This window comes from Triturus cristatus, chromosome 5_1 (assembly GCF_964204655.1).
Source record: "Triturus cristatus chromosome 5_1, aTriCri1.1, whole genome shotgun sequence".
Classification (NCBI taxonomy): Eukaryota; Metazoa; Chordata; class Amphibia; order Caudata; family Salamandridae; genus Triturus; species Triturus cristatus.
This window is the reverse complement of record NC_140587.1, coordinates 302,805,430-302,831,521: the sequence shown is the minus strand read 5'-3', so window position 1 is coordinate 302,831,521 and position 26,092 is coordinate 302,805,430. Positions and strand designations below refer to the sequence as shown.

Here is a 26,092-nt window from a genome sequence, read left to right as displayed (position 1 = left end):
ATGCTCATTTCAGATCTCAATTTTGCCTCTTTCCGCTTGTTGCTGGCCTCTAGTTTGCCTTTTTTCTGCTCATTACTGACCTTTATTTTCCCTTTTTCTGCTTGTTTCTGACCTTTATCCTGCCTCCTTCTGCTTGTTTCTGTCCTTTATCTTACCTCTTTCTAGTCGTTGCTGACCTTTATTCTGCCTCTTACTGCTCATTTATGACCTTTATTTTGCCTCTTTCTGCTCATTGCTGATCTCTATTTTTCTTCTTTGTACTGGTGTCTGGCCTCCATTTTGCCTTTTTATGCTGGTTGATGACCTTCATTTTGCCTTTCTGCTCATTGCTGACCTTAATTCTGCCTCTTGCTGCTCGTTCCCGTCCTTTATTCTGCCACTTGCTGGTTGTTTCTGACCTCCGTTTTGCCTCTTTCTGCTTGTTGCTGACCTTTATTCTGCCTCTTTCTGTTCACTTCTGACCTTTATTCTGCCACTTGCTGCTCATTTCTGACCTTTATTTTGCTTATTTCAGCTTGATTCTCACCTTTATTTTGCCTCTTTCTGCATGTTGCTGACCTTTATTCTGCCTCTTTCTTCTCCTTTCTCAACTTTATCTTGCCTCTTTCTGCTCATTGGTGACCTTTATTCTGCCTCTGTCTGCTCTTTCCTGACCTTTATTCTGCCTCTTTCTACTCGTTTCTGACCTTTATTTTGCCTCTTTCCCCTGGGACCATGGGGTGTGCATCAAGGCCACCCCGGTCCCAGCCGGCTCTCGACTGCTGTGGGAGCTGGCATTGCTTTCACACACAGGGAGCTGCTAAACATTATGGGGCAGATTAACAAGAAAGTGATGCATCTGTAAAGATGCGTCACTTTCCCTGCGCCACCCTGAGAAACCCTTGCGCCACTATGGATGCGCTAGATTTACAATACGGTGCACCATGGCGCAAGGTTTGACAGATGCGTCAGAAATTCTGACGCATCTGTTGATGCAAAAGCCATGCATTGCTGGAGTTGTGTCGCAAGCACAACGCAACTCCAGCAATGCAGGGGGATGCCTATCCTCATTGTGCTGCGTCACTCCTTACGCCTGCTTCAAGCAGGCACAAGAATTTGACTCAGTGGCGTCCTAGAAGTGGCGCAGTGAAATCTTGTAGATTTTACTGCGTCACTTCTATGAGGCTGTTTTGCGTTGGAACGCCCACCCTGCATACATTATACCTGATGCAGGTATAATGTGACGCAGGGCTTTACAAAATGACGCACGGGGCTTGTAAATCTGCCCCTAAATGTACAGCCTTAGAGCTACTCAGATCGTTTCTAAAGGACAGGGAAAGTACTGTGATGCTAGACAATTTCAGCTCCAAAACCTTCTCGTTTCTATGCAGGGTTCCGCAGGGGTCCTCGCTCAGTTCCACCCTTTTTAATTTATATGTTGCTGAACTTGCTCCGCTGATCCAATCCTCTGGTCTTTCACTCGCCTCCTTCGCAGATGACACACAAATTGTGCCTTCTGCTGCAAACAAGGCTAAATACACAAGCTCTCAGCTTAATAATTGTATGAGAGAATCGGCACCTGGATGGACAAGTACTGCCTAAAGTTAAATTCGGGTAAGACAGAGGTTATTTTCTTCGGAAATGAGGCTCACCTCTGGACTCCTGATTGCTGGACATTGGAAATGGGCCCACTCCCAATGCCAACTCCTTAAGTCAAATGTTTGGGAGAGATTCTTGATGCTAATCTAAATCTCAGTAAACAAGTTAATGCCATCATATCCGCCTCTTAAAATACGCTAAGAACCATCAAAAAGATTCTTCCTTACATACCTATTAACTCTAGGAAAATAGTCGTATCCTCCCTCATTCTATCTAAAATGGACTATTGCAATGCTTTATAAATCAATCTACAGAAACAACACATGAATACATTGCAGGTCCTCCAAAACTCCACCGCCAGTGTACTCTTTGATCTCCCTAAATATCACTCTGTATCCCTTGCCATCGAGGAACTGCACTGGCTTACAATCAGGAATCGGATCAAACTCAAAACCCTCTGTCTCACTTTTAAGGCCCTACATAGTATGGGTCCCGAATTCCTGAAAAAAGCCATCTCTTGATATACCCCTAGCAGGAACCTGAGATCTCTGGGAACCTACAAAGTGACGCCCTTCAGATTCAAGAAAAGTAAATGGGGTGGCAGCAGCTTCCTCACTGGAGCCGCTAGACACTGGAATACGCTGCCTCTCCATATTAGATCCACATCATCGCTACAGGTTTTCAGAAAACTTCTTAAAATGTGGCTTTTCAACAGTTAACTTTCCTTTTTAAACTGTCTCCGATTTTTTACTCTGCTCAGTTAGCGCCAAGACACCCTCGGGTATACACTGCGCTATATAACATTTCTAACATAACACTGACAGGGAAGTTCAGGAAAGTTAGAGTCTGTGTAAGGAGCTAACATTCCTGTGTCCCTCTCAGATCCACCAGAATAGTCATACAGGCCTATGCACCACTCGGAGGAGCAGTGAGTGGTTTCCTGGCTGTGTAGGAGGCTTGGCGCCTGAACCCTGCCTGGTAGTGTGGTCCCATCTGTGCTCATCCACTTGGGTTGGTGGCCTTTGAGGGGCGCACCATGCATGGGCCACTTACTGCCTCACAGGAGTATGGTGGATCTGGATTCCATATAGCTTCTCTTCAGCTCCTCCTCCATAATATCAGGCTGACCCTTGCTCACACTATCTGTAGCGCCCCCTGGAGGGTTTGCAGCAGCATCACAGCAGTCACTGGGCTCCACTGACCTTCAGACGCATTCCTACTCGCAGGGAATCGGCCAATTTCCTTTCATAAATAAAGTGATCAACTGCTAAACTATGACACATCTACAGCTAGGCAAAATCTGAATTTGCACAATAAAAGAAGGCATAAAAACATCAAGACTTGCAACTATGATTATGTGAAAAACACTCACCTTCTGAAACATATCTAGCACTAATCCAAACTGGATGAACTGGCTAAGCAAACATACCCAGTAAAACAACAAGGCCCTTGGTGACAGACATGTAACGCTAACCCCGAAGGATGGCTTACGCAAGCACGTGCACAAAGCTGCAGTAACTAAGAGACAATAGGTGTTTCAGGTTGAACGGTGTAACTGCAGCTGATACGAGGCTTTCAAGCTAGTTCAGCCAGTAGGTCCACCAGCTCTAGAGACAAGTGTGCAGCCCAGTGGTCATAACGTCAAACCTAAGCGAGTTTAATGAGCCTTCCATCCGAATTAGGACATTAAAAGAAATGTCAATGACATGGGTGTCAGTGGCTTGATTAATAATAACCGCAAGGATAATAGGGTCCCTCAGAGTTTTGAGCAGCACTGCACCTCATGAGTTTGGAAAAAGAGGCGAGTATGACAGATGAGATCATCAAAGGAGTAGCCATGAAAATAAAATACTTTGCCACTTTGAACCTTACATGAGCGAGAGAAGCATGCAATTCCGTCCCTTTCTAGGATGGTGCACTGGTTTTAGTCCCCTGAAACAAATTTTATTCAACGCTTCTTCCTTTCTCTTGTCTCCTTTCCACCTTTCTTTCTTTCCATTCTTCTCATGTTCCTTCCATCCTTCTTTTTACTTGTCTTTATTTGTTACTTCTCTGCACGTTTCTGTGATTTCTTTTGCACTCTCATTCGATTTGTCTCTCACTTACTTTCTGTTCTCTAACAAGGGGGAAAATTTACAGCAAACTGACAACAGGGCACCGCAAGCCAGCTTGCGACTCCGCACCATATGGAAAGTGCAGGGATGCGTCATATTTACCATAAAACTTTGCAACCCGGTCCTTTCCTTTGCGCTGGTGCACAAATAACTGCCTAGCGCCAACGCAGGCACCCTTGCACTTTGGTGCAAGGGTGTATGGATTGGCAGAATGATTGGTTTTATGCACAAAGTTATTCCTTCCTGCTCAAAAACAATCATTGGGGCCGTTTTCCTCCTTCTGTATGAGCTTCAGAATGCAAGACACATAGAAAGAGGAGAAATAATTATATTTCTCCTCGTTCAGCCCCTCCTGGGGAGGCGTAGGCTTCTGATGTAGTCCCAGGTTTACAAGTCCTTGTAAATCTGGGAATGTCTCAGAATCCATGGGTGTTGCGTTGGAAATCCCACCGCAATACCCATGAAATGCCTCTTTGATGCAGAGTAAGGCAACGCAGCAGCTTGTTCTGCTTTGCCTTACTCCATAGCTACACGGCCATGAAAAGCCACGTAAAGTGGCTTTGCATGGCCTCAAATATCAGTCTGCACTTTGCGCCACCGCTGCACCAAGAAAAGTGACACAGTGGGGCGCAGGGTCCTTGTAAATATGGCTCCAGGTTTAGTTGCATTGACACCTTATAACCACACATCACAGCTATGGCATGGTATCTTCTTTCTTGCATTGTTATTTATGTGCTTGCACTTCTTTCTTGTGTCCTGGAAGTGACAGATCAAAGTTAAAAAGGGCTAATAAGAATAATATTTAATCTGTCTTGTGGCACCTCAGCTAAAGCTTCTGCGACCTTCGGCCTCTTTTCTGAGACTGAATGAAAATAGTGACCCAAAACAGTAATATGGGGTAGATGAGGAATCTCGGGGTAGGGTTGGCCCCTAGTTTGATGTCATCACGAAACCCTTAGTCACAGTATGGGGCTTTTGGGTCTGTTACTTCAATATGATCAATAGGAACAAATAAAAACTACAACTCTCAGAAGACATTAATAGCCCAATTGGTGGTAAGTATATTAGCTCACAAAAAAGACACAGTACGCTTACTGTCAATATAATGATCCACCCGCCAATGGCATATGTGGGCGGAACACAGGTTTGATGATGGCAGAGACTACTCCATCTCCACTGTAGTCAAACTTCTCCAACAGCCCGATTAAGTAAGGGCCGTCAAAGAATTGGCTATATGTCCTCTGGCCCAATTTAGATGGGCGGACATATAGCTGTTTTTTTTGTTTTTTTACTATCGGTCACTGCAAGGCAAACCCTGACGATAAGGGGCAATTAAAAGCTAAAAATGCCCACCATGTTGAGAAGGATTTTTTGGGTTTATTTTCAAAAAGAGAATACCATTATTGGATTATCTTTTTGAAAATAATAATAAAAAAGTTTGACCGACTACTCCATCTTGTTGTTGGAGCCGTGCCTCAAACTGAAGCATTGACAAGTACGCCATAAAAGCGGTTCCTGCCAATCAGGCCCGGCTCCAGGAATTTTTATTTGGAAGGGCCAAGGGTGCATTTGGGTGGGCCACTGCGGGCTCGATTTGTCGCATATATGTCTAGGCAGGCCTGCTTCAGGGCCCTCCTTTATCTCTTCTTAGTCTTACAAGGCCCAGTAAAACGCACGCTTTTCCAAACCTCTTTCTAAATATTATCACTCTCAAAAAGTGTTTTTTCCATGTAATGTTCCTTTGATGGGAAGAGGAGGTTTCTGAGGTGGGAGTATCAGGCAAGTGACACTACTCAGGCTCCCTCTGTGCGAGTCTTCAGGGAGAATCCCTCATTACTTCCTTCACCTAACCCCTGACTGTGCAGCGCACTCCCTTACAGGCTTGATTATCCACTACTCCTCTCCAGTGCACCTTATCTCACAGCTGACCTTGGGCCCCAGCCCCATATCAGGCACCATCGGGCTCCACTTTCATTTTTCCTGGTAAAAACATTAGTAAAATCACCTTCAAACTTAAAACATTGAATATAGCAGTAAATATAATTATCACGCACTTTAAAGTATGTTCCACAGTAGCCCTTATGACCCGACTGCTAATTAAACAAAAACAGAAAGGCCATGACAGGGCCGGCTTCAGCGCTGATGCGAAAGATTTTTTTGCGCCGCACCGATAACCTCTTTCTCCGTAAATAACCTTTACTACCACCTTCCACCAGTGCCCCTCATCCCTCTATGCCCCCCCCTATTGACCTCCTCCTCGGATTCCCTCACTGCCACAAGTGCCCCTCCTCTCCCCATAGCCCCTCATGACCTCGTCCTCGGATACCCTCACTGCCACCCTCCAGCAGTGCCCCTCATCTCTCTGTAGCCCATCACCCTCATGACCCCCTCCTCTGACTCCCTCACTGCCACCCTTCAGCAGTGCCCCTCATCTCTCCCTAGCTCCCCCTCCACCCCATGACCTCTTCCTCGGATTCCCACACTGCCACCCTCCAACAGTGCCCCTCATCGCTCCATAGCCCCTCCCCCTATTGACCTCCTCCTCGGATTCCCTCACTGCCTCCCTCCAACAGTGTCCTTCATCTTTACGTAGCCCCTCCCTCATATGCATTTCATTTGTTGTACAGCGCTACTCATATCAGTGTAGTGTATGTCAGTACTTTACACCACGCACACATTATACAGACAATATGAATCATACAAGTATGTAAACCAGCCTATAGGGATTGTCACATAAGCCAATGAGGATAACAAGGTGTATGAATCACATGTCATCCATACTGGTGAGCCGGATATTTTAAGATGGTTTGGTCTGGGGAAACATAACCTTAGGATTTAAAGAGTATTCCATCGGGGTCAGCTTTACTGATAAAAATGTATATCTTCAAAATCATACTCACTTTAGCAACATTAGAATAATGAAAGACTGGGGAAGTTCTTACTAGATCACAAAAAAAGAAAGCGAAGTTCTAACTATACCATTAATGTTTGTATGCAGCACTGACTGACTTGAGCCTTTAAAGTGGCTGTGTCTTCCTTAAGGACAACCGTAGAGTCCTCTACCTCTTTCATTTGTGCACCTATTTTGCGGAGGTCAGCTCTCACAAGCGAGACCTCCAATATGACCGGATCGATTTTGGCTTCCAGGCATGTGCGTAAACAATGTAATGCGGCCATAATGTCATGGAGTGCAAGTATACCCCCCTGAGGGGACAAATGGACAGTGGGAGGTTGCTGGTCTTGGGCTCCCTCCAGCACAGCCACCTCCTTGGGGAGTGCATATTTATCGAGCTTGGTCTGCTGAGCACTCTGCCCTCCCCTTCCACCCATCAGAGTTGTTGTTACTGGCTGCAGTGTATCGTATTCCCAAATGTGAGGGCAGGGAGAGGAGAGTACTCTATGCAGCCTGCCTGTGGGCTAACTCAAGTGCTCTATGTGGCATTTTCCTGAGAGACATTCAATGAGACTCCATCAACAAGTTGGTCTGCAAGAATCCAGTGTGTCTTTTCTTGTCTCTCGTCCCCATTCCCCCTTCTCCCAGAGGACTATCAGAGTGGTAAGCGTGCTCTTTCCTTGCCATTCTGGTAGATTTCAGAGGGAATTGGGAAGAGGCAGCATCGAGGAGGGAACAAACCGGAGTGCACGTGGGTGACTTTGTAACAGGTTCAGGCATTGAAGGGGGTTTTAAGGGTTCAGAGATGGGTGGATTTAATGAGTAGTGAGAGTTGTTTTAGGGATCAGTAATGGGTTGAATTTAGGGGTGGTGAGGCATTTCTGGCATTTACAGATGAGTGGAGTTTAGGGGTGGTTATGGGTGTTTAGGGATGAGTGGAGTGTAGGGGTGTTCAGGCTTTTTTGGGGTTCACGGATGGGTGGAGTTCAGATATAGATAGGATCTTTAGGGTTAAGAGAAGGGTGGAATTTAGGGGTGGTAAGGAGGCTTTAGGGGTCAGGGAAGTGTAGTGTTTTGGATGGTGAGAGTTTTTTAGGGTTCATGGATGAAAGGAGTATTAGGGTGGTCAGGGGCATTTAGTGGTCAGGGATGGGTGGCATTAGGCGTAGAAAGAGGCTTTTAGGATTCAAGAATGAGTAGAGTTTAGGAGAAGAAATACCTTTTAGCATTGATGGATGGGTGGAGTTTAGGGGTCACAGCTCGGTGGAGTTTAGGTGTGGTGAGGTTTTTAGGGACCTGGGATGGGTGGAATGTGGGGGTAGAAAGGCCTTTTAGGGTTCAGGAGTGGGTTGAGATTAGGGTTCAGGGATGGATGTAATTTAGGTGGGGTGAATGGTTTTTAGTTGGCAGGGATAGATGGAGTTTAAGGGCTGGGAAGGGGATGGATGGTGTTTAGGGGTGGGCAGGGGTCAGCAAATTAAAAGCATCCAAAGTAATTGCTTGACAGTGCAAAATATATAAACTCAGAATAATGTCCCCTAACAAAGCACTAAAAATAAATACCGTAGACAAAAAGGTTTCTGCCCACAACCATTGCATTTACACCTTAAAAATAAGCATGTACATCCAATTTCAATAAAAAGGACATTCTGTGAATTGGTTTCTATGAAATGGTAAATACTATTCATCCTGAAAATTTCTATTGAACAGTTTAGGTGAAATGGTTTCTCAGTAATGGTATTTCATGATAAATTGTTTTGATGAAATCACATACAAATGCAGCCAGAGCTAGTCTTCAGTGAGATGCCCGCAAAGTTGCAGTATGACTTTTGACCTGAGGTACCTTAAGAATAGCCCTTTAACAGTTAATGCAACCACCTCACTGCTTTATCTTTTATAATCAGGTTCTGGTCAATCTAGAAAAGGAAAAAGGTTAACTCTAACAGCAGTGGCCCTTGTGAGGGTCTCCCTCAATCACCGTCTCCTTTAATGAGAGATGCTTCTCCTCTACTAACATCTTCAGAACACTGATAAACCAAACATATCGGAGGCCCAGGCCAGGAAGTCTATGTTCACTCATGGTGAAGTATTACAGGGCTAACCACTGCAAGCTATTGGAACTCACAGTATATACTAAAGTATATACAAGAGGTCTTGAATGCTCTACTTAAACAGCTCTGTGATTTTAGGGAAGAAAGATAGAGGATGTTAGCAACTCTACAATGGCCAATCAGTAAGCTTTTGTCAGTCATGTCCTGACTGGGAGTAGGTGTCTAATTGAAGTCTCCAAATAAAACTAAACACCCCAACCTTCATTTCTGATAAAGGATGAAGCAATAGGCATTTTAAGGGTGACAGGTCTGACACTTGACACTCTGACTCTGACATTTGACTATAATTTTAAAAGGGATAACTGAACACAACTTCAATATTTTGAATTGTTAAACGTACGGACCACCAAATGGCCACATTTCTTATGAAACAGCGTCAGACAGTCCTGGTATTTCAGCCAACCGTGCATTGCATTTTGGGACTCTTATTTTCTGATATAATTTTGCTAGAATGGGCTCGAAAATTCCAACAGGCAAAGCATTTTTAGGTAAAATGCCAGGACTGGAGGTGTCACACACGATATGGAGCTAGTTGCCAGCTGCTTATGAAAATACAACAAAATTAAAGGAAAGAATAAAATTCCCGCCTATTTTCATTCCTTTGCATACAGTTATTTTTCAATAAAACATGTGAGCTTTAATAGGATAGAAAATTGCTTCTAGGAAACTCTTTCAAAAAGTATATCTGCCTGGCGATCTCACTTTCTTGTGTGGTGGCGTTTTTCCTGGGCTTATATTTTTGTGAAAAATAATGATAATGATTAATAACTTTTATGTTGGATCCAATACGCAAATGATGCGCTTACATTATTACAGTTGAAAGAAGTTTAATATAATGTATAGAAGTGGGTTTATTAATGTAATTTAGCTGTGCTAAATTTTTTGAAAAGCTTCATCTTGGATAACATGAAGCTCTGCAGAAGCAAAGGCAAGCTAATTCTTTTCTTTTGTAGATCGAGCCTAGCGCAGCGTGCCTGCGCTGCACTAGGAGACGACCTTTAGAAATCGGTCTGCAGTTTTCAAATGCTCGTGCTTGTGGTGGCATCCACCTTGCGGGAGCGAACAGCAGCAAGCAGGGGCCATCTGTTTCCAATTAGTGTGTCCACGCGCCCTTTACTCTCGCTCCCCTGCCTGTGCGCCTTTGATCGTGCCGTTTATATACAAACACGCATATTCCGTGTCCTCAAGACTAAATGTATCTCTTGAGCGAACTTGTGTCTCTGAGAATCAAACAAAATCTTTTCAAAAACAAAGTCTGCAGCTTCGCAGGGCGCCTCACATTCTTCTTCGGGGACACGAGGCGGGCATGTTCCTCATCCTGGGTAATCTTTTCTAGACAGATCATTATATGTAATCTCTTTTGAATCTCGTGTCATCGGGGGATAGACACAAGCACGACGCTCTTAATTCCTGTTTTATTTAAGGACAGATATCGCCACAGCTCTGAAGTTAGAATGGCGCTTCAGAGTCCTGGGAATCTGCTGTGTGGAAAATTAGACACATTTGCCTGTTTGTTGGAAAGACTGCCGCAGCGTTGGAAAAATATGTATGCGGAAGTTAGCGGTGCTGTTTGGATCAAGAGAACGAGCGCACGTGCAATAGAAGCTTAAGTTTTGAGACAATGCGTCTTCTAGACAGATGCAACTGAGGAGGAAAATTAGTTTTTCTTCTTATGTTGAATAATGTATGTAAACTGTTCCTGCCATTTACAAGCTGATGTATCTCACAAAGACACACACAATGTACGATTTCACTCTTATTGGGTTCTAGGGCATTTTGAACCAGAAATGCTTTACTTCAGATATATGTAAAAACGTGTATAAGCCCTTTCCCTATTGTTGTGATCTAAAATTTGATTTCTGGGGTGCAGGATAGAAAGTGAAGCTTTTGGGAGGGTACAGAACAAAACTTTTTCATTTAGCGATTTGTTGTGAGACCATAGGCTTCACCTTTAAAATGAGTGGCAAGATATTGGCTTTGCCAATGCCTGTCTGCAAAAAATGTTTATTAAAAAAAAGGAAAAGAAAGAACATTTCAAACCACTGAAAGAAAAGCAAATGCATATCATAAGGCATCTAAAAAATCAGCACCGAATTGTAGATTTTTAATCTTTATAAATTGCATGTTTTATTTTTCATTTGCTATTTGCTCAGGAAACTCTTAACAGAAATTAAAACAAGCATTGGCATAGCCAATAGGTCTCGCATGGCTAAACACTCATAAGGTCCCAAAGGTGAGACCTATTGGCTATGCCAATGTTTGTTTACTGTGTGTGTGTGTGTGTGTGTGTGTGTGCTGTGAATTAACTTCCTAGTTTTCCTAAATGATGCAGCTTTCAAGGTCCTTCCACTGTAGTTCCTTGGTGGGCATAGTCGTATTCTTTGTTGTGTAGTGTCATTCTTGAAATGTTTCATATTAGTTTGAAATCTCCAGGTGTAGGAAGCATGGAAGATGCTGGATGCCTTCTTAAAATGGAATGGTGCCCATTACTTAGAAATGACAGGCCTTATTTATAAGAAGTGATGCATTGCTGTGTGAAAACAGCGATGCGTCACTTCTCAGTGCGCCCTTCTTGCGACATGATGGATGCGTCATATTTACTGTATGATGCATCATGTCGCAAGGAGCTACAGATACGTCAGCATTTCTGACATATCTGTAGGCGCAAAAATAACGCACTACTGGGGTGTGTTTGAAAACAGACGCAACTCCAGCAATGTGTCCTTTCACATGGGGCAAGCCCCATGTGAAAGGGCCTGCGTCAGTCTTATGTCTGCAGTAAGGCGGGTGTAAGATATTCACGCAATGACCTCCTAGAAGTGGCGCACTGAAATCTCAAAGATTTCAATGCGTCACTTCTACGAGGCTTTTTACGGGGGAACGCCCATCCTGCATGCATTATACCTGGTGCAGGTATAATGTGGCGCAGGGGTTTACAAAGTGACGCATCTGTCTAGATGAGTAACTTTGTAAATAAGGCACAACCTGGCGCATTATTTACGCCGCTGGTGCGTTACAAAAAGTGACGCACCGGTGGGTAAAAGTGACGTTAGGGCTCATAAATAAGGCCTGACGTGTCTTATCCTGTTTTGCCACGAGAACTGTTATTTGTGATTATACAACACTGATTCTGCTGTGTTCTCTAATTTGGTATGCAAGAACAGCGTTTAAGAAGCCCATGATTCTGTGGGTGAGCCAGATTTTAGAAGGCTTTCCTTTGCTACTAGGGAATGCTTCTCGACTTCCTTATGAATTTGCTGGAAATTTAGGGCTTTGATTTTGAACTAATGGGGGGACATTATCAAGAGACCTAACGCCGCTTTTCCGGCACATAGCGCCGGAAAAGCGGCTATTTTTTTAACTCGCTATTAACAAGGACTCGCTAACAAGCTGTAGCGTGAGTTTTCTTGAGTTAGCTGCATTTTTTTTTCTACTTTGCATGTCAGCGATATTTATCGCCAACGACATACAAAGTCGGCGTTCCTCACCGAATCCACATGGAATCCATCGCCAAAAGCAACATTGCCCTATTAACAACGCAGGTCAAGCGGTTAAAAAAAAGCTGCGCTAACCGCGTTTATCGCTGTAATCTAACGTCAGGTAAAATCCTGACTTAGCTATCTTTTTAATGGGAGGTGGATTGACAGAATAAGTCCACACACGCATATTCACAAGCTTTTTATTAGCGTGTGAAATCATCGCCGGATTTCACACACTAATGATAATTATCGCCGTGTATCGCTGGAATTGACATCGCCTGTGAGCTAAGCGTTGTAAATATGCCGCTAACACGGCGATGTAAACCAACGATACATGGCGGTAATCAAAAACGCTCCAAGCGCGTTTAGCGATAATTATCGCTTCTGCTTGTTTTTTTTTGTTTTTTTTTTTTAAACCTTTATTACAGAAGTCAAAAAAGTTACAAAGATGGGCCTACAACCTTCGGGCCGGCCGCTAGCAAACGATAAGAACATAGAATACAAGTGAGAAACACACGCTGCAGCGAGAGAGAGATCACAGGAGTTGGAAAGAAAAAACATTGGCGGCCACACCGTCCGGACCCCTCAGATGGCGGTTCCATTTTTATGTAAGAAATAACAAACAAATCCACAAGGCAGCAAAAAATCGAAGCAGCAATATATCGCTTGTGCTTGTTAATATGCCCACTAGATAGTTCTGTACTTGAGCCTTCATTTAATTTATTCTGTATCACTTGATAATTGAGATTTAACTTTCCTCTGACCTGGAACTAGTTTATTGAGTGGCTCCAGTTACTTATTTTTGCTACTCTGCTAAATTGATGTTGCGGAGATCAACCCGGGGTACAACTGTCTGAAGGTAAAGTTTGGGTAATATGAATTTTGGGGTGTCCTAAATATGGGGAGTGGTTCTGAACCCACACTTGCTATTTTTTGCCCTGCATATTTGTACTCTGAGAAATTGCTAAGCGCTACTGCAAATCAGATTTGTATATATTTGATACAGTATATCCTCTTTAGCCCCATAAAACTATTTATCTGTTAAGCAAATATGTAACATAATGTAATAGTAATATTTGGCTATATTTCTACAATATAATCATATAAAAACATTTTGGCGTCCCCGACAAAATCATTTCAAATGAGTGGGACACAGTATGAATACCATTAAACTAGGGTGATGTGGTGGGAAAAGGAACAAATTGTACGAATAACTTTAAGACCTGCAACAACCTGAAAGGGTTACTAAAATCAGTTTGGGTAAACAGAAGTTCAGATGATTCTAGACCTTTCTCACACCAATCTTTGCTTACTCTTTCAGAAAAGTCTCAGATCTCATACAATTTTTGATTTTTTGTTCGATCGACAATTCTTCCAAGGTCTTTGGCCACTTTGCTGGTTCCTCGACTATAAAAGAAGCCCCATTTGCATTTCTAGCTTGTCTGTAGTCGTACGATCTTGCCTGTTCATGTGGCATTCCAATACATCTTTAGGGCCCTCATCTGACCTGCACGCTTTATTGCTGCTCCCCTCATCATGACCGTTAAAACCTCACTTTGGTGGGTTCATCTGCAGAAGATTCCAGCAGGCCCAACAGTTGCCAACCTAGGATTCCAGGGACCACTGAATTAGATGTTAGGGCATCTTAACTCATAATAATTTCTGTAATGAAGGATCAATTGAAACTATTTTTGCACAATAGTGTAGACCTCCAAAGTGTGAAATCACATGCACATTTGTCAGGTTTTCTGATGCACAATCTAATCAAATCAAGAAACCTGCAGCAGTTTGGCACCGACAAACCAGTAAATAACTTGTTATTGACTCAGAGGGCCTTCAGTTAGAAGCCATTGCATGCACCATGAAGCACGCCTCTAATGCAAGTCTCCCTCCAAGAAAACCCCCTGGTTAAGAAACCTCCATCACACACCATCAAAATCAATTCGAACACAGATTTGAAAGTCCAACATCTGTCTTCAAGAGAGTCTGTGACATAGCAACAAAGATTGATCTAGCACTAATGATAGGTTTATCCATTTCTCTTTTTCTTGGAAAGCTTTAAAGATAATGCACTGGTGTATAGCTTAAGAGAACACCATGCTGTGTAATAAGAGCACAAGCACATGGCTAGTAAATGCGCGTTTAATAGGAGCACCCATGCACAGCAGTTTGTCACCTGTTGAGAACTTACAACCCTGGACAAAACAATAATGCTAACATCCAAGAATCATACAGACCATACTTGATCTAATAACATTCAAAAGAACAGGAACAGATAAAGAGAAAAGGTGGAACTTAATGGCAGGAAAATATGCAGGATGAGCACCATACATGCACTTTTTAAAAACATACTTTATTGAGTTCTCATTACAGGTAAACTACATGGCATTACAGTTGCTTCACATTCCCACACATCAACCAGGGTTGAGTTATAACCTCATTTAAGTGTGCTAGTTCTCATACCACTCGTAATTATGCCAGCGTAGACCCCTTCATTAGCTGGAGGTAGTAGATGCAACTATGGAAAACCAAGCTTTCCTGGGTGAGTCAAACTAGAAACAAGATAACATTTCAAACCATGAACCAGCCCTGTGAGAGTGAAGGTGGTACTAATGACTAAGCCACAGCCATAGAGAGGGGTATGTGCTGTATGGGAAGTTAGACATGGTTTGTCGAGCCCGGTTCTCTAGGGCCAAGTCTCCACTCGCCTGGGGTGGGGTAGTGTGGAAGGCGCAGGTTATAACTAAACGTTATAATGATATTGGTGAGGATCGGGGTGAGTCTGACTGCTCTGCATCATGTCCCGCTAACTGTCCAACCCTCCCCCCTTGCGGCAGGTCATCCAGCATTTTTGTCGAAGCCTCAGTCCAGCTCCCAGGTTGCAACACTCTGCTCGCTTCTCTTTTCGATATTGCACTCTCACAACAAGCCCATTTGCAACGTTTTATTAGCCATCAATGGATTCTGGGACCTTCTAGGGTCTTCCAGGCCATGGCCAACTGGTGTCTAAGATCACACGCATGCATAATGAGAATGCCTTCAGCACTGTTGCTTTGTCTTTCTACAGGTTGGTCCCACTGGCTTCCCTCTTCCATAACTTTCTTTGGATATCTCTCTGATGGAGAGGCTTACTGCTCCTAGGGTGAGCTCCCATTGTTATTGTGGGCCATACTTCACATAAGGGTTACACATCTTCCGGATCTAACGAACACTATGCAATAACATACATACTCTATGGATGTGTATAGTAGATTTATTCCGAATTTGAAGTACAATAGACGCATATCTGGAGCATCTCCACACTAATATCCACCTCCACACCAACAAGGACCTTGGCTCCAATAGGCCCTTAAACCAAACAATTCTACACAGAGCATTCTACCAAATGTGCTGCAAAGGTAGAGCAGTGTTAAGAGGTAAATGTGTTGATGTGAAAAGGTAGACGTTAACCTCATGAAAAATGAGCATCGGCGTCTACACACCACAATAAGCACAAAAGATATGTCAGTACCTATCACCTGCAGTATGGGGTGGTTTCAGAGAAAGACCATTTGGTGTAAACCAACCTCTTGACTTCATAACATCAAAAGATGTTTTTGGAGAAAGTATATTTTTGACGAACTGAACAATACAGCTTCAGATTTAAATCTAGGGTACAGGTTTTGTTAAAAATCACGAATGCTATGGGAGAAGATCTGGGGAAAGTGGAATGTATATAGCGGGAGCCCATACGCAGCCCCGAGATCTAGGGCTCTAGATCCCATAATGCAGGAACACGAAAACGATTGAGCTGTGGGTGATGAATGTATTATCCCGTCTGCTCCACTCCTACTAGATATATGTGTAAAAGACTGCTGACCTGCTAATTGATACTGACCAATTGTATAACACTGAGTTCTGTTAGAAATGTGGAACCGATTGTTATTTCCCTCATTTTGCTCATTAACTGTGTAACAATCAGACATATGTAATGTGGTAGCTAACCTTATGTTAATAAAAATAAATACAAAAAAAAATTTAAAAAAAAATCAGGAATGCAACAAAACTCCAATCAAATCATAAAAAATAAAAACTAGGGAGTTGGTGGCGGAATTGCGATTCCAACCAAAAACAAGCATTGGCATAGCCAATAGGTCTCGCCTTTTGGACCTTATAAGTGTTAAGCCAGAGCAAATGGTTTTGCCAAAGTCTTTAAACTAGGTTGTAGAGCAGTGTGGCTGCTGTGCAGCATGTTGAAAAGTTATAATAAAAACGTGTTATAAGCATTTTTCTTACCTTATATATAACCAAATAGACATTATGTACTACTGACAGACACAGACACACACAGACACACACAAAGACACACACACGCAGACACACACGCGCAGACACACACACGCAGAGGATAACGGACCTGCGCCTTTTAATAGACCATGATAGTAATACTTGCTTGGCCAGGGAGGAAGTGAGAGTTTGCCAAAAGGATGCAAATCAGCTCAGAGAAGTAGACTGGGTAAGAAAGCAGCCTCCTAAGGAAATCATGACCCCCTATACAGGGGTCATCCTGGGAGGCCAGAATTACGAAGCAGTGTTGACAACACTGTGACAAGAAAAGACAGATGATGGATCATAATGCGCCACAATTTGTGACAGTATTAGGATTGTCACTTCTGCACCTAGAAATACCGGCAGGACAAAATTGCACCTTACTAGTACCAATTTAAAACCTGAACACTGCAATCGGTCACCAGCTGAAAATACACCAGCTAACACTTGCAAAGAGTCTGCCATTGCGCTCTTTAATAACCTTTAATCAGTTTGAGATTAAAAATTTATATTTTTATTCGCAAAGTCTGCTAGTGGTTCAGAAGATGCTGCATTAATCTGAAACTCGTGCTTGTGGCGGCATCCACCTTGCAGGAGCGAGCAGCGGCCATATGTTTGTAATTAACGTGGCCGCGCCGCTGCTCGCTCCCGCAAGGTGGATGCAGCCACAAGCACGAGTGCAGTGCTTCAAAAGTGAAGACCGATGGCTAAAGGCCCTCCTAGGCAGTGCATGCGCTGCCTAGGCAAGACCTAAAAAGGCTTCTAATGCATGAACCTTTACATTTACTCTAAAGGATTTACAACCTTCCTATGTGTCACCTGATCAGCCCAGCTGCATATGGTCTCACTTTTAGAAGAGGTGGACACATTGATATGTGATAATAATGACCAAGGCCAAGTCAGTTTCCCAACGCTGGAGATATTCATACAATGGTGTGGTTGTTGCTCATAAAACATACCATGCGCTACAGAGAGGCCACAATTTGCAGAACCAACACTATTAACTTTTAATACATTAAAGAACTTTGCAAAGTGCAGCACATTGGTATAAATCTGCCTTAGAGCAATTGTGATGGAAAAAAATAGGTTCTTCAGATTACTCTGAAATTGTAGAAGTCTGATTAAGGATTTATTGGACACACTCCCACAACTCATTAAGGCAGAGAAGCATCCAGGGGCTGACAGACAGCTAGCTCCTTCATAACATTTTAACATACATTGATAACCCTTCACTTTACATCACAGACCCGATCAACAGAAAGCCTCAAGAAACCATTTGCATCACTAAAGAATAACATTCCTTTGGGAACCCTCCCTGTGCTTCATGTAAAACCACCGTATTATTTAACAATGTTCTTTCAAAGCTTTAAAATACACACTCCAGCCTGCCCCACTCCAATCCGCTCCACCCTACCCCAAACCAATATAATCCACCCCACACCAATCCCCCAAACCAATATAATCCACCCCACTCCAATCCATCCCAATCCACCCCATCCAGTCCACCCACTCCAATACACCCCAATCCAATACACTTCACTACCTCAATCTACTCCAACCCACTCCACCCTATTCCACCCCACTGCACTCTACGACAATGCATTCTAATGCACTCTCTGCCACTGAACTCTGCTCCCCTCTACTCCAACAAATACAGTCTATGACAATCTACTCCTCCCACTCGAGAACACTGGTAACTGCCATATAGCAACAATCCACATAAATACACTCCACATTATGCCACATAATTCCAATCATCATATTTTCACTCAACGCCGCACAGTTCCATGAAACAATTCCACCCCACAGATTTCCATTCCACACCATATAATTCGGCAACACACCACATAATTCAACTAAACAACACGTTTACACATCACATACATCAATCCACACCACAGAATAGCACATCATGTCACAAAATTCAACACACCACATAATTAAACTCTACAACACACAATCCCACTACATATAATTCCACTACACTCAAAACCACGTAATTACTGTCCGCATAATGCCACTGCACACCATGTAACATAATTCCACTACATACACCCACAACTAACAATGCCAATCCAACCCAAATAATTCCACTCCACACCACATACATTCACTCCATAACACATGGGTAAGAGTCTTTACAATGCCAATAGCTCTAACTCTTGCAAATTCGAGATGTATTGGCATTGCCAATGTCTATTTTACCTTCTTGCGCCATAGTACTGTTTTTTAAAATAACTTTAATAGCACTTTTTTAATAAGTTTTAGCCATGATGCACAACAGTCATGCTGCTCTACATGGTTAAAAGACGTTGGCAAATTCAATATCGCTCAAATATGTGAGAACTACTGGCTTGTTTCTATATTACAGCTACTATGACCTGTAACATAAAAGATAAAGATCTAAATACAGATGGGCCTTAATACAATATATAGGAAACAGACGAATTCAAAATATGATATACATTAATTTGGACAAGAATGCATTAAACTATTTTTCACCAAGCAAAATTCAAACATTGTTCAAAAATACTATTACAAGCCTTAGAAAATAAAAGAATTAAAGTAAAAATGTAACAATGTCAAACCAACAGGTTTAGTCTACCTCAGAGTGCCTGTCGCGAAAGGAATGAAGCCTTCCAGAGACATTCAGCCAAGAGACTCAAAGCAAAATTCACATGTGTACAATCTATTCAAAATGACTTCAACGTTAAAACGTAAGTTATTTAAATGAGAAGCTTTAACACATGATTTTTTCTGATTGTTTCGGCCACAGAATCCATGTGGAGAGATCTTCGTCATAACCAGCAGAGGCCAATATATTAAATTTACAAATATTTAGTTACCCATCAATTAAATAAACAGGATTGATAAACAATTAAACAACAACTTTGCTTTATTGCTTGTTTGTGGAGCACAAGCCCCAGACTAGAGTAAAAAAACGTAAAAAGTGGAATCACGAAAGTGGCTAGCAACTAAGAAGTTGGAGCCTTGTGTGCATTAAGCAAAATGATAAAACAACCCAATAAAAGCTGAATTGGGGGAATACATTAAAGGATTGGCAAAGAGAAGCACTGCGCCTAATGGTCTCACCAGGGTGACGGCTAAGTCAGAAACATGTAATGGGTTTATTTTTGTGAACTGAAATCTAGATCAAGGACACACATTAAATGCAGTGTTCTGGAATTCCACTACTATAGGCTTTGGAAATAACCTAAAAACTCTTCACTGACAATGTCCTTTGTATAAAAAGTCACCCCCACCAGAAATCAATAGTGCTCTGAAAGCCTTTCATTTCTTAGGCTATTTCCTTTCTGGATTCATCTTCCACACCCTTTTCCTGTCCCCAAGTCCCTCGTGCACCCCCAAACCCACCACTTTTAACTGCCCTAATTAATCTGCTGTCTCTTGACTGTTAATACCTAATTATGCACTACCTCCACTGCATAGGCAGGGCTATGGAGCTGCATAAGTGGAAACTAAGCACTATACAAACAGCACCGACAGAGTTACAATGCCTTCTGGATAACTTGGCAGCCTAGAAAAACCCGTTCAGACATGAATAAACATTTCTAGAAGGCCTTTGGCATACATAAGTCACATAGGCGAGGTTAGTAGGGCGGTATAAGCTACATTTTGGTGAGGAAGTGGTTTAGAATCTGCATAAGTGCCAAAGAGGGCTGTCAAATAAACACGTAACACTTCGGGTGGCTGAATCCATACAGGAGATAGATTTGAGGCTACTGAAACTGAAGAAATTTAAGGCTCCATCAAGTGGTAGGATTCCATACTTTGGTAAAGGCCAATTTTCATGTTTAAATGTAGAAAGAGCCCATTATTGCCTGACAGTTCATCACATCATAGGACAACATCCCTGAAGAAGCACCTAGGTTCCTCCCCTGCGCTTGGGTATGAATAGTACCCCAATGTACAAGCCCCAAAAGATGTCAAGCAAGCGAAACGTGTCGATTGGATCCCGATGAGGGGACAGAGATATCCCAAAATGCATTGACTATTTGAAGTCATTTTCTGAAGATCAATTAAGTGATACAAGGAAGGACGACCAATTAATTTATGAATACATAAAAAAATTTCCAAACATGAAACATCTCAAATATTTGATTTTTGTTTATTCATTAAGTGCATGTGCCAGGGTCTACAGGCTTTATAAACTTGCACATGGGTTTAAAACTAGTTGCTTAGCCAGAACGCGTCTCACGGGGGACTTGCGAAGCGGGCAATATCATACATCACAAAGAATAATGCTGTTGAGACTCTGAAAATGTCCCAAATACCCCTATTTGGGGATTATATCCACAAAACACCCACCACCAACTAAACTGTGCACATTGCTAAAATACCCATACTTTCTGGAATAGACCTGCAGAATTTGCACATGGCTGTTTGACCGCACACATACCGTACAGGCCTCTCCGTATGACTGCAACCGCACACATACCGTACAGGCCTCTCCGTAAGACTGCAACCACACACATACCGTACAGGCCTCTCCGTAAGACTGCAGTACTTGCAAACAGCAACAATACAATACTGCTGGGTACCACATACTCAACAAACAGCCGAAACACACGGGTCCTTGGACTTAGAAACAACTTCCAGAGTCCCTCATACTCTTCACATGGCCAAAGCACACCTCCCAGAGACCAACTTATTATTCACATGAGCACAACACACCTTCCGCAAACCCCACAGCCCTCACCTAGCCAAAACATGTCTTCCATTCGCTCACAGGCATTACATGTGACCAACTTGTGTTTGGGTGAAGAAAGAACATGCGACGCAGAGGTCTCTGTCACCCCACTCCGGGTTCACAGGTATCCCAATGACACAGCACTAGTCATGGATTGGGCCTAAAATGAGTGAAATGCTTGAATGTTCCTCCTCTACATCCGCGAACACCTATAAAGGGAACACGCAGCTGCTGTTCAATGAGAAAGGAGACGCCTGAAAGTGCTCACCACTCACTATGGCTTCCCCATGTCCAGCCCACGCCCTCGCCAGGGCCTTGACTGGGTAGCAGTTAGCTCCATGTCTTCGGAAATGATGTGTTGTAAAAGTCGGCTTTTATTTAACAACCTGTTGCATTCTGGGATTTGAAGTTCTAGTTACCATAAATGAAACCAGTTGGATTACATTTCCCTAACGCAGTGGTTCGTGGCATTGGATACTGGCCTGGAATCAGGGGTGCATATTGACAAGAGCCCATCCGTTAACCTTACTAACCCCCTTTAAATGCGCCCCCCCCACCCACCCCGTTAACCGTACTAACCCCCTTTAAATGCGCCCCCCCCCCCCCCTTTTTAGGTTGCTGCTCCACCTGATGAGGATAGCATCTGCTTTTTGAATAATCTTTCCGCGTTTTGAATAATCTTTCCAGCATTCGCTTTCCAATATCAGAATATAAACCTTTCTTTCGGGAAACTCAAGCGCTTTCACCTGAAACCCTCTCTAAACTAGGACTCACCTCTCATTTTGCAGCGCAGTAACTCTTTCATCTTGTGTATTTTTTCGGCATTTCTCGCTCTACCGGAACCATCAGGCCGAGACATTTTTGCTTGTTTATGAAGCACTTGTACTGTTTCGGTTTAGTCCAGCCTCACCCGACCACTACAACAAGAATCTAGGCATCCCCCGAGCGCCCGGAAGCAGCTGAGCCTCTCTGCGGGGCACTACATGAACACGAGGCGGTGGGACTTGAGACAGACAGGAAGATGGAAGGGAAAGCCTTAAACTGCCGACTTTGGTGCAGGAAACCAGGGTTCGAGCCTCGAGGTCGCGTCCACATCCCGTGATTCTGGGCAAATCACTTAATCTCCCCGTACCTGAATATGTAATGTAAATACGGTGCTCATGTACAGCGCTCCAATACCTTCGGGTCGAGTTTGCGCTATATAAAAGATGTAAAAAATAAAAGAGACCTTCTCCTGCTGGGGCGGGGACATGGCAAATGCGCTCATCTGGGGTTCCTCAGAAACACAGGTCACTTTTAGTGTTTTAAAACTACTAATTTAGTCACATAGCCGCGTTTCACAACAAAACACTGCATGCTCTGCAAAGGGGTGGGATATATACCACCGCCACCGCTTTATTTATTTCCTTTTCATGCCTTCAAGTTTAAATCTCATCTACTTGCGACGTCACAACTTTTCCATTAGGATCACGGAGTTGTGACGTCAGTTAACGACAAACAAAGCGAAGCAAATGTAGGCGGGGAAGACTGCAGCCTTTGAAGGCCTGCCTTCCCCTTTAATGAAAAACACCCTAATATATAAATTAAGTCAATGACAAATCCGCTTTGCAATAGACATTGTTCCCGGCTTCAAGGCACTGATTGTTTTAAGGGGATGATACACGCTGTCATCTTGTTATTATGCAAATTACAGAAGCACCATCAGCTAGATTTAAAGGCTATTATAAGAACTGCCACAAATTCACCAAAACACTTGGAATAACTTAAGCCACGTCATGCAACCTTTGAGTGCCAATGGCTTTTCATATTTTCTTCTATGCTCAGCTCCAAGGCGCATGGTATAATACATTAATCTTTGTATAACGCTTCATACCACACTCCTTCCATTTTTAAATACTCTAAACAATAGATATCGCCCACTTTAATGATACTTAATTTACCGACCTCAGAAGGGTGGCAGTCAGAGTCAGCCTCGCCAAGATTCAAACTCATAACTTGGAGATCACTGCATGTTTCATCATTAAATATTAAACTCAGCTATCCTGATAGCCTTTACATAGGGGCATTAAGCCAGCAGGAGGGACAGTTTGTAAACAGTGTTGCAACAGCCCAGTATACTTCCTGTTACTTCTTCTGGCTTTAGAATACGGGTAGACGAGCAATGTCATGGGTACCAAAGACCAAACATCGTATTTATTTATTTATTTACTTATTGCGCAAATTTAGCCTGGGGTTCTTAAAGCGGTTTGCGTGAACACCAGATTATATGACATGTCTGTTTTAAAGCGCAGGGAGAAGAATTAATTTGCCCAGAATCACAGGATGTTGATCTGAAGCCAGGAATAGAACCTGGTTTTCCAACTCCAAAGTCAGCAGCTCTGGCTATTAGGACACATTCTACTTCAGAACTAGCTGTGGGATTTACAATGTGTGGTTGTATGCAGATAGATTCCTTCCTGCCATCTCTACTGAACTCCTGCAATGCGCTAACGAGACACCATAATAACAGTACCCTTAAATTCACAGAAAATGAATGAACGTTCAGCAAAAGAATCCCAGAAGACAGGGAAAGCTACATACCCCTTTAATCATTAAAGGTTCAGCTTGGTTTCTATTCATGGAGCTGCTCATCACACATAGACCTCCAGATGCAGGTGTGGCAACATCACAACTCAACTGCAGTAATTTAACACAGTAGTGCAGAGATTGTGTTTTCTCGTGAAAGGGGTGCTACAACCAGAAAGCGGTAACAAAATTAAATGCAGTTTCTATTACAGCGACCGCAGACTTCCATGCACTATAATCCTTAAAATGCATAGTGGGTAAGTGGCTTTAATCTGTATATTCAGCCCAGCAAGGCAAGCTAGTACTCAAAGATAAAAGACTGACCCAGCCATACAATGTAAAACTCTGAACAGAATCAACAAAAATATCAGCAGCATGAACAAACGCTCACTGATCTAGCCTAGTGTTTCATAAGTAGCCCTATTTGCTGAGGGGCCGCAGCAAACCCTCCCCCTGCACAGTACCAAAGCATCAACCGAACGCCGCAGACAGACAAAAGGCGTGCACCCTGAATATTGAACCCACAGTATCGGAAAAGAAGGCTATTGGAGACAAATTAGAAAAAAATGCACGCGCGCCTCGCGCTGACAGAAGGCAGCAGGGGGAGGGGAGAGAGGAGGGGGCCTGCGCCGGTTTCCCTTGCGGGAGCGAGCAGGAACCATCTGTTAATCACAAACAGATGGTTTCGAAAGCTCGATCCTGCAAGGGAATCGCCAAACGTGCATGCGTTGCTATTGAAAGCAATGCAACGCTTGCACGTTTCGGGGCGAAAAAGGGAACCAATTACTAAAGGTCTCTCCTATGCAGCGCATGCGCCCTTCGTAGGCGAGACCTAATCAGGGCATGGTGAAATAAATGCCAAAGACTCCAGCGTCACTTTAAAAAAATGTGTACTTTCTTTTATGTCACTTACTGTGCAGCTCTGCTTTACTTTGGGAGTGCAGCAGCGTTGAGTACAGTGGTGCAGAGTAGAGTGCAGTGGCATAGAGAGCAGTGACAGAGTAAAGCAGAGTGGCATAGAGTGCAGTATCATGGAGTGGCAGACAGCGATGCAGTGGTGTACAGTGGAGTAGCATAGAGTGGACTGATGTAGAGTGCATTGGCATAGAATGTTGCAGAGTACAGTGGTAAACAGTGCAGCAGCATAGAATTCAGTGGTGTACAATGCAGCATCTTAGAATGCAGTGGTGCATAAGTGGAGTGCCTTTGGAGTGGTGCAGAGTAGAGTGGCATAGAGTGCAGTGGCATAGAACACAGTAGTGTAGACTGTAGTGATGTACAGTAAAGTGGCGAAGTGTAGAGTGGTGTACAGTAGAGTGGAGTAGAGTGGCATAGAGTGAAGTGGCATTTAGATTTGTAGAGTAGAGTGGCATAGAGTGCAGTGGAATAGAGTGGTGCAGAGTAGAGTATAGTGGCATAGAGTGCAGTGGTGTAGAGTGAAGTGTGGTAGAGTGGAGCGCTGTAGAGTTCAGTGGTGGAGAGTGTAGTGTTACAGAGCAGAGCAGCATAGAGTGAAGTGGTGTAGAGGGCTGTTGAGTGCAATGGCGTAGAGTAGAGTGGTGTAAAGAGCAGTGGCATAGAGAGGAGTGGTGCACAGTAGAGTGCAGTGACATACAGTGCATTGGCGTAGAGTGCAGTGGTGTAGAGTGTAGTAGTGTAGAGTGCAGTGGTGTAAAGTAGAGTGGCTTAGAGTGCAGTGGCATAGAGTATATTGTTTCAGAGAGGAGGGAAGTGGCAGAGAGTGGCGTGGTGCAGGGTAGAGTGAAGTGGCATAGAGTGAAGTGGTTCAGAGTAGAGTGCAGTGGGGTAGAGTTGAGTGGTGTAGATAATGGTGTAAAATGGTGTAGAGAGCAGTATCATAGAGTGGAGTGTTGAAGAGTGGAGTGGGTTGGTGTCGAGTGGAGCTGTGCCAAGTAGACGGGAGTGACCTAGACTGGAGTGGTGTAGAGTAGAGTGCATTGGCATAGAGTAGAGTGGTGCAGAGTAGAGTAGAGTGGAGTAGAGTGGAGTAGAGTGAAGTGGTGTAGAGTACAGTGGCATCGAGTGGAGTAGTGCAGAGTAGAGTGCACTGATGCAGAGTGAAGTGGAGTGGTGTAAAGTGTAGTGCTGCAGAGTAGAGTGCAGTGTATCTGTATCTTAGTTCTTGTGACTAAACAAACAAGCATTCAAAATGCAATAGGTCTCGCCTTTGATTAAGTTAAAGCCATTTGGTTTGCTAATGGCATTGTATAGCAAAGCAAATGGCTTTAACTTAATCAAAGGCGAGACCTAATGTTAGTCAGTGTCAGTCAGTGTCAGTCAGTGTCAGTCAGTCAGTGTCAGTCAGTGTCAGT

The 26,092-nt window shown here is 43.4% G+C and overlaps 1 long non-coding RNA gene across 3 annotated transcripts in view; it reads right to left on the bottom strand.

Annotated features, from left to right (window-relative positions):
- The window catches only part of LOC146830832 (uncharacterized), a 388,671-nt gene extending 366,489 nt beyond the window's left edge, over window positions 1-22,182 (bottom strand). For 2 of the 3 annotated variants that reach the window (XR_014961487.1, XR_014961488.1), the window contains exon 1: window positions 21,463-21,529. This is a non-coding gene — a long non-coding RNA (uncharacterized LOC146830832). Of the gene's footprint in view, window positions 1-21,462; window positions 21,530-21,968 lie in introns of those variants that run through there. The other variant, XR_014961489.1, reaches the window with a different exon arrangement.
- Between the last annotated feature and the right edge of the window lie 3,910 nt (window positions 22,183-26,092).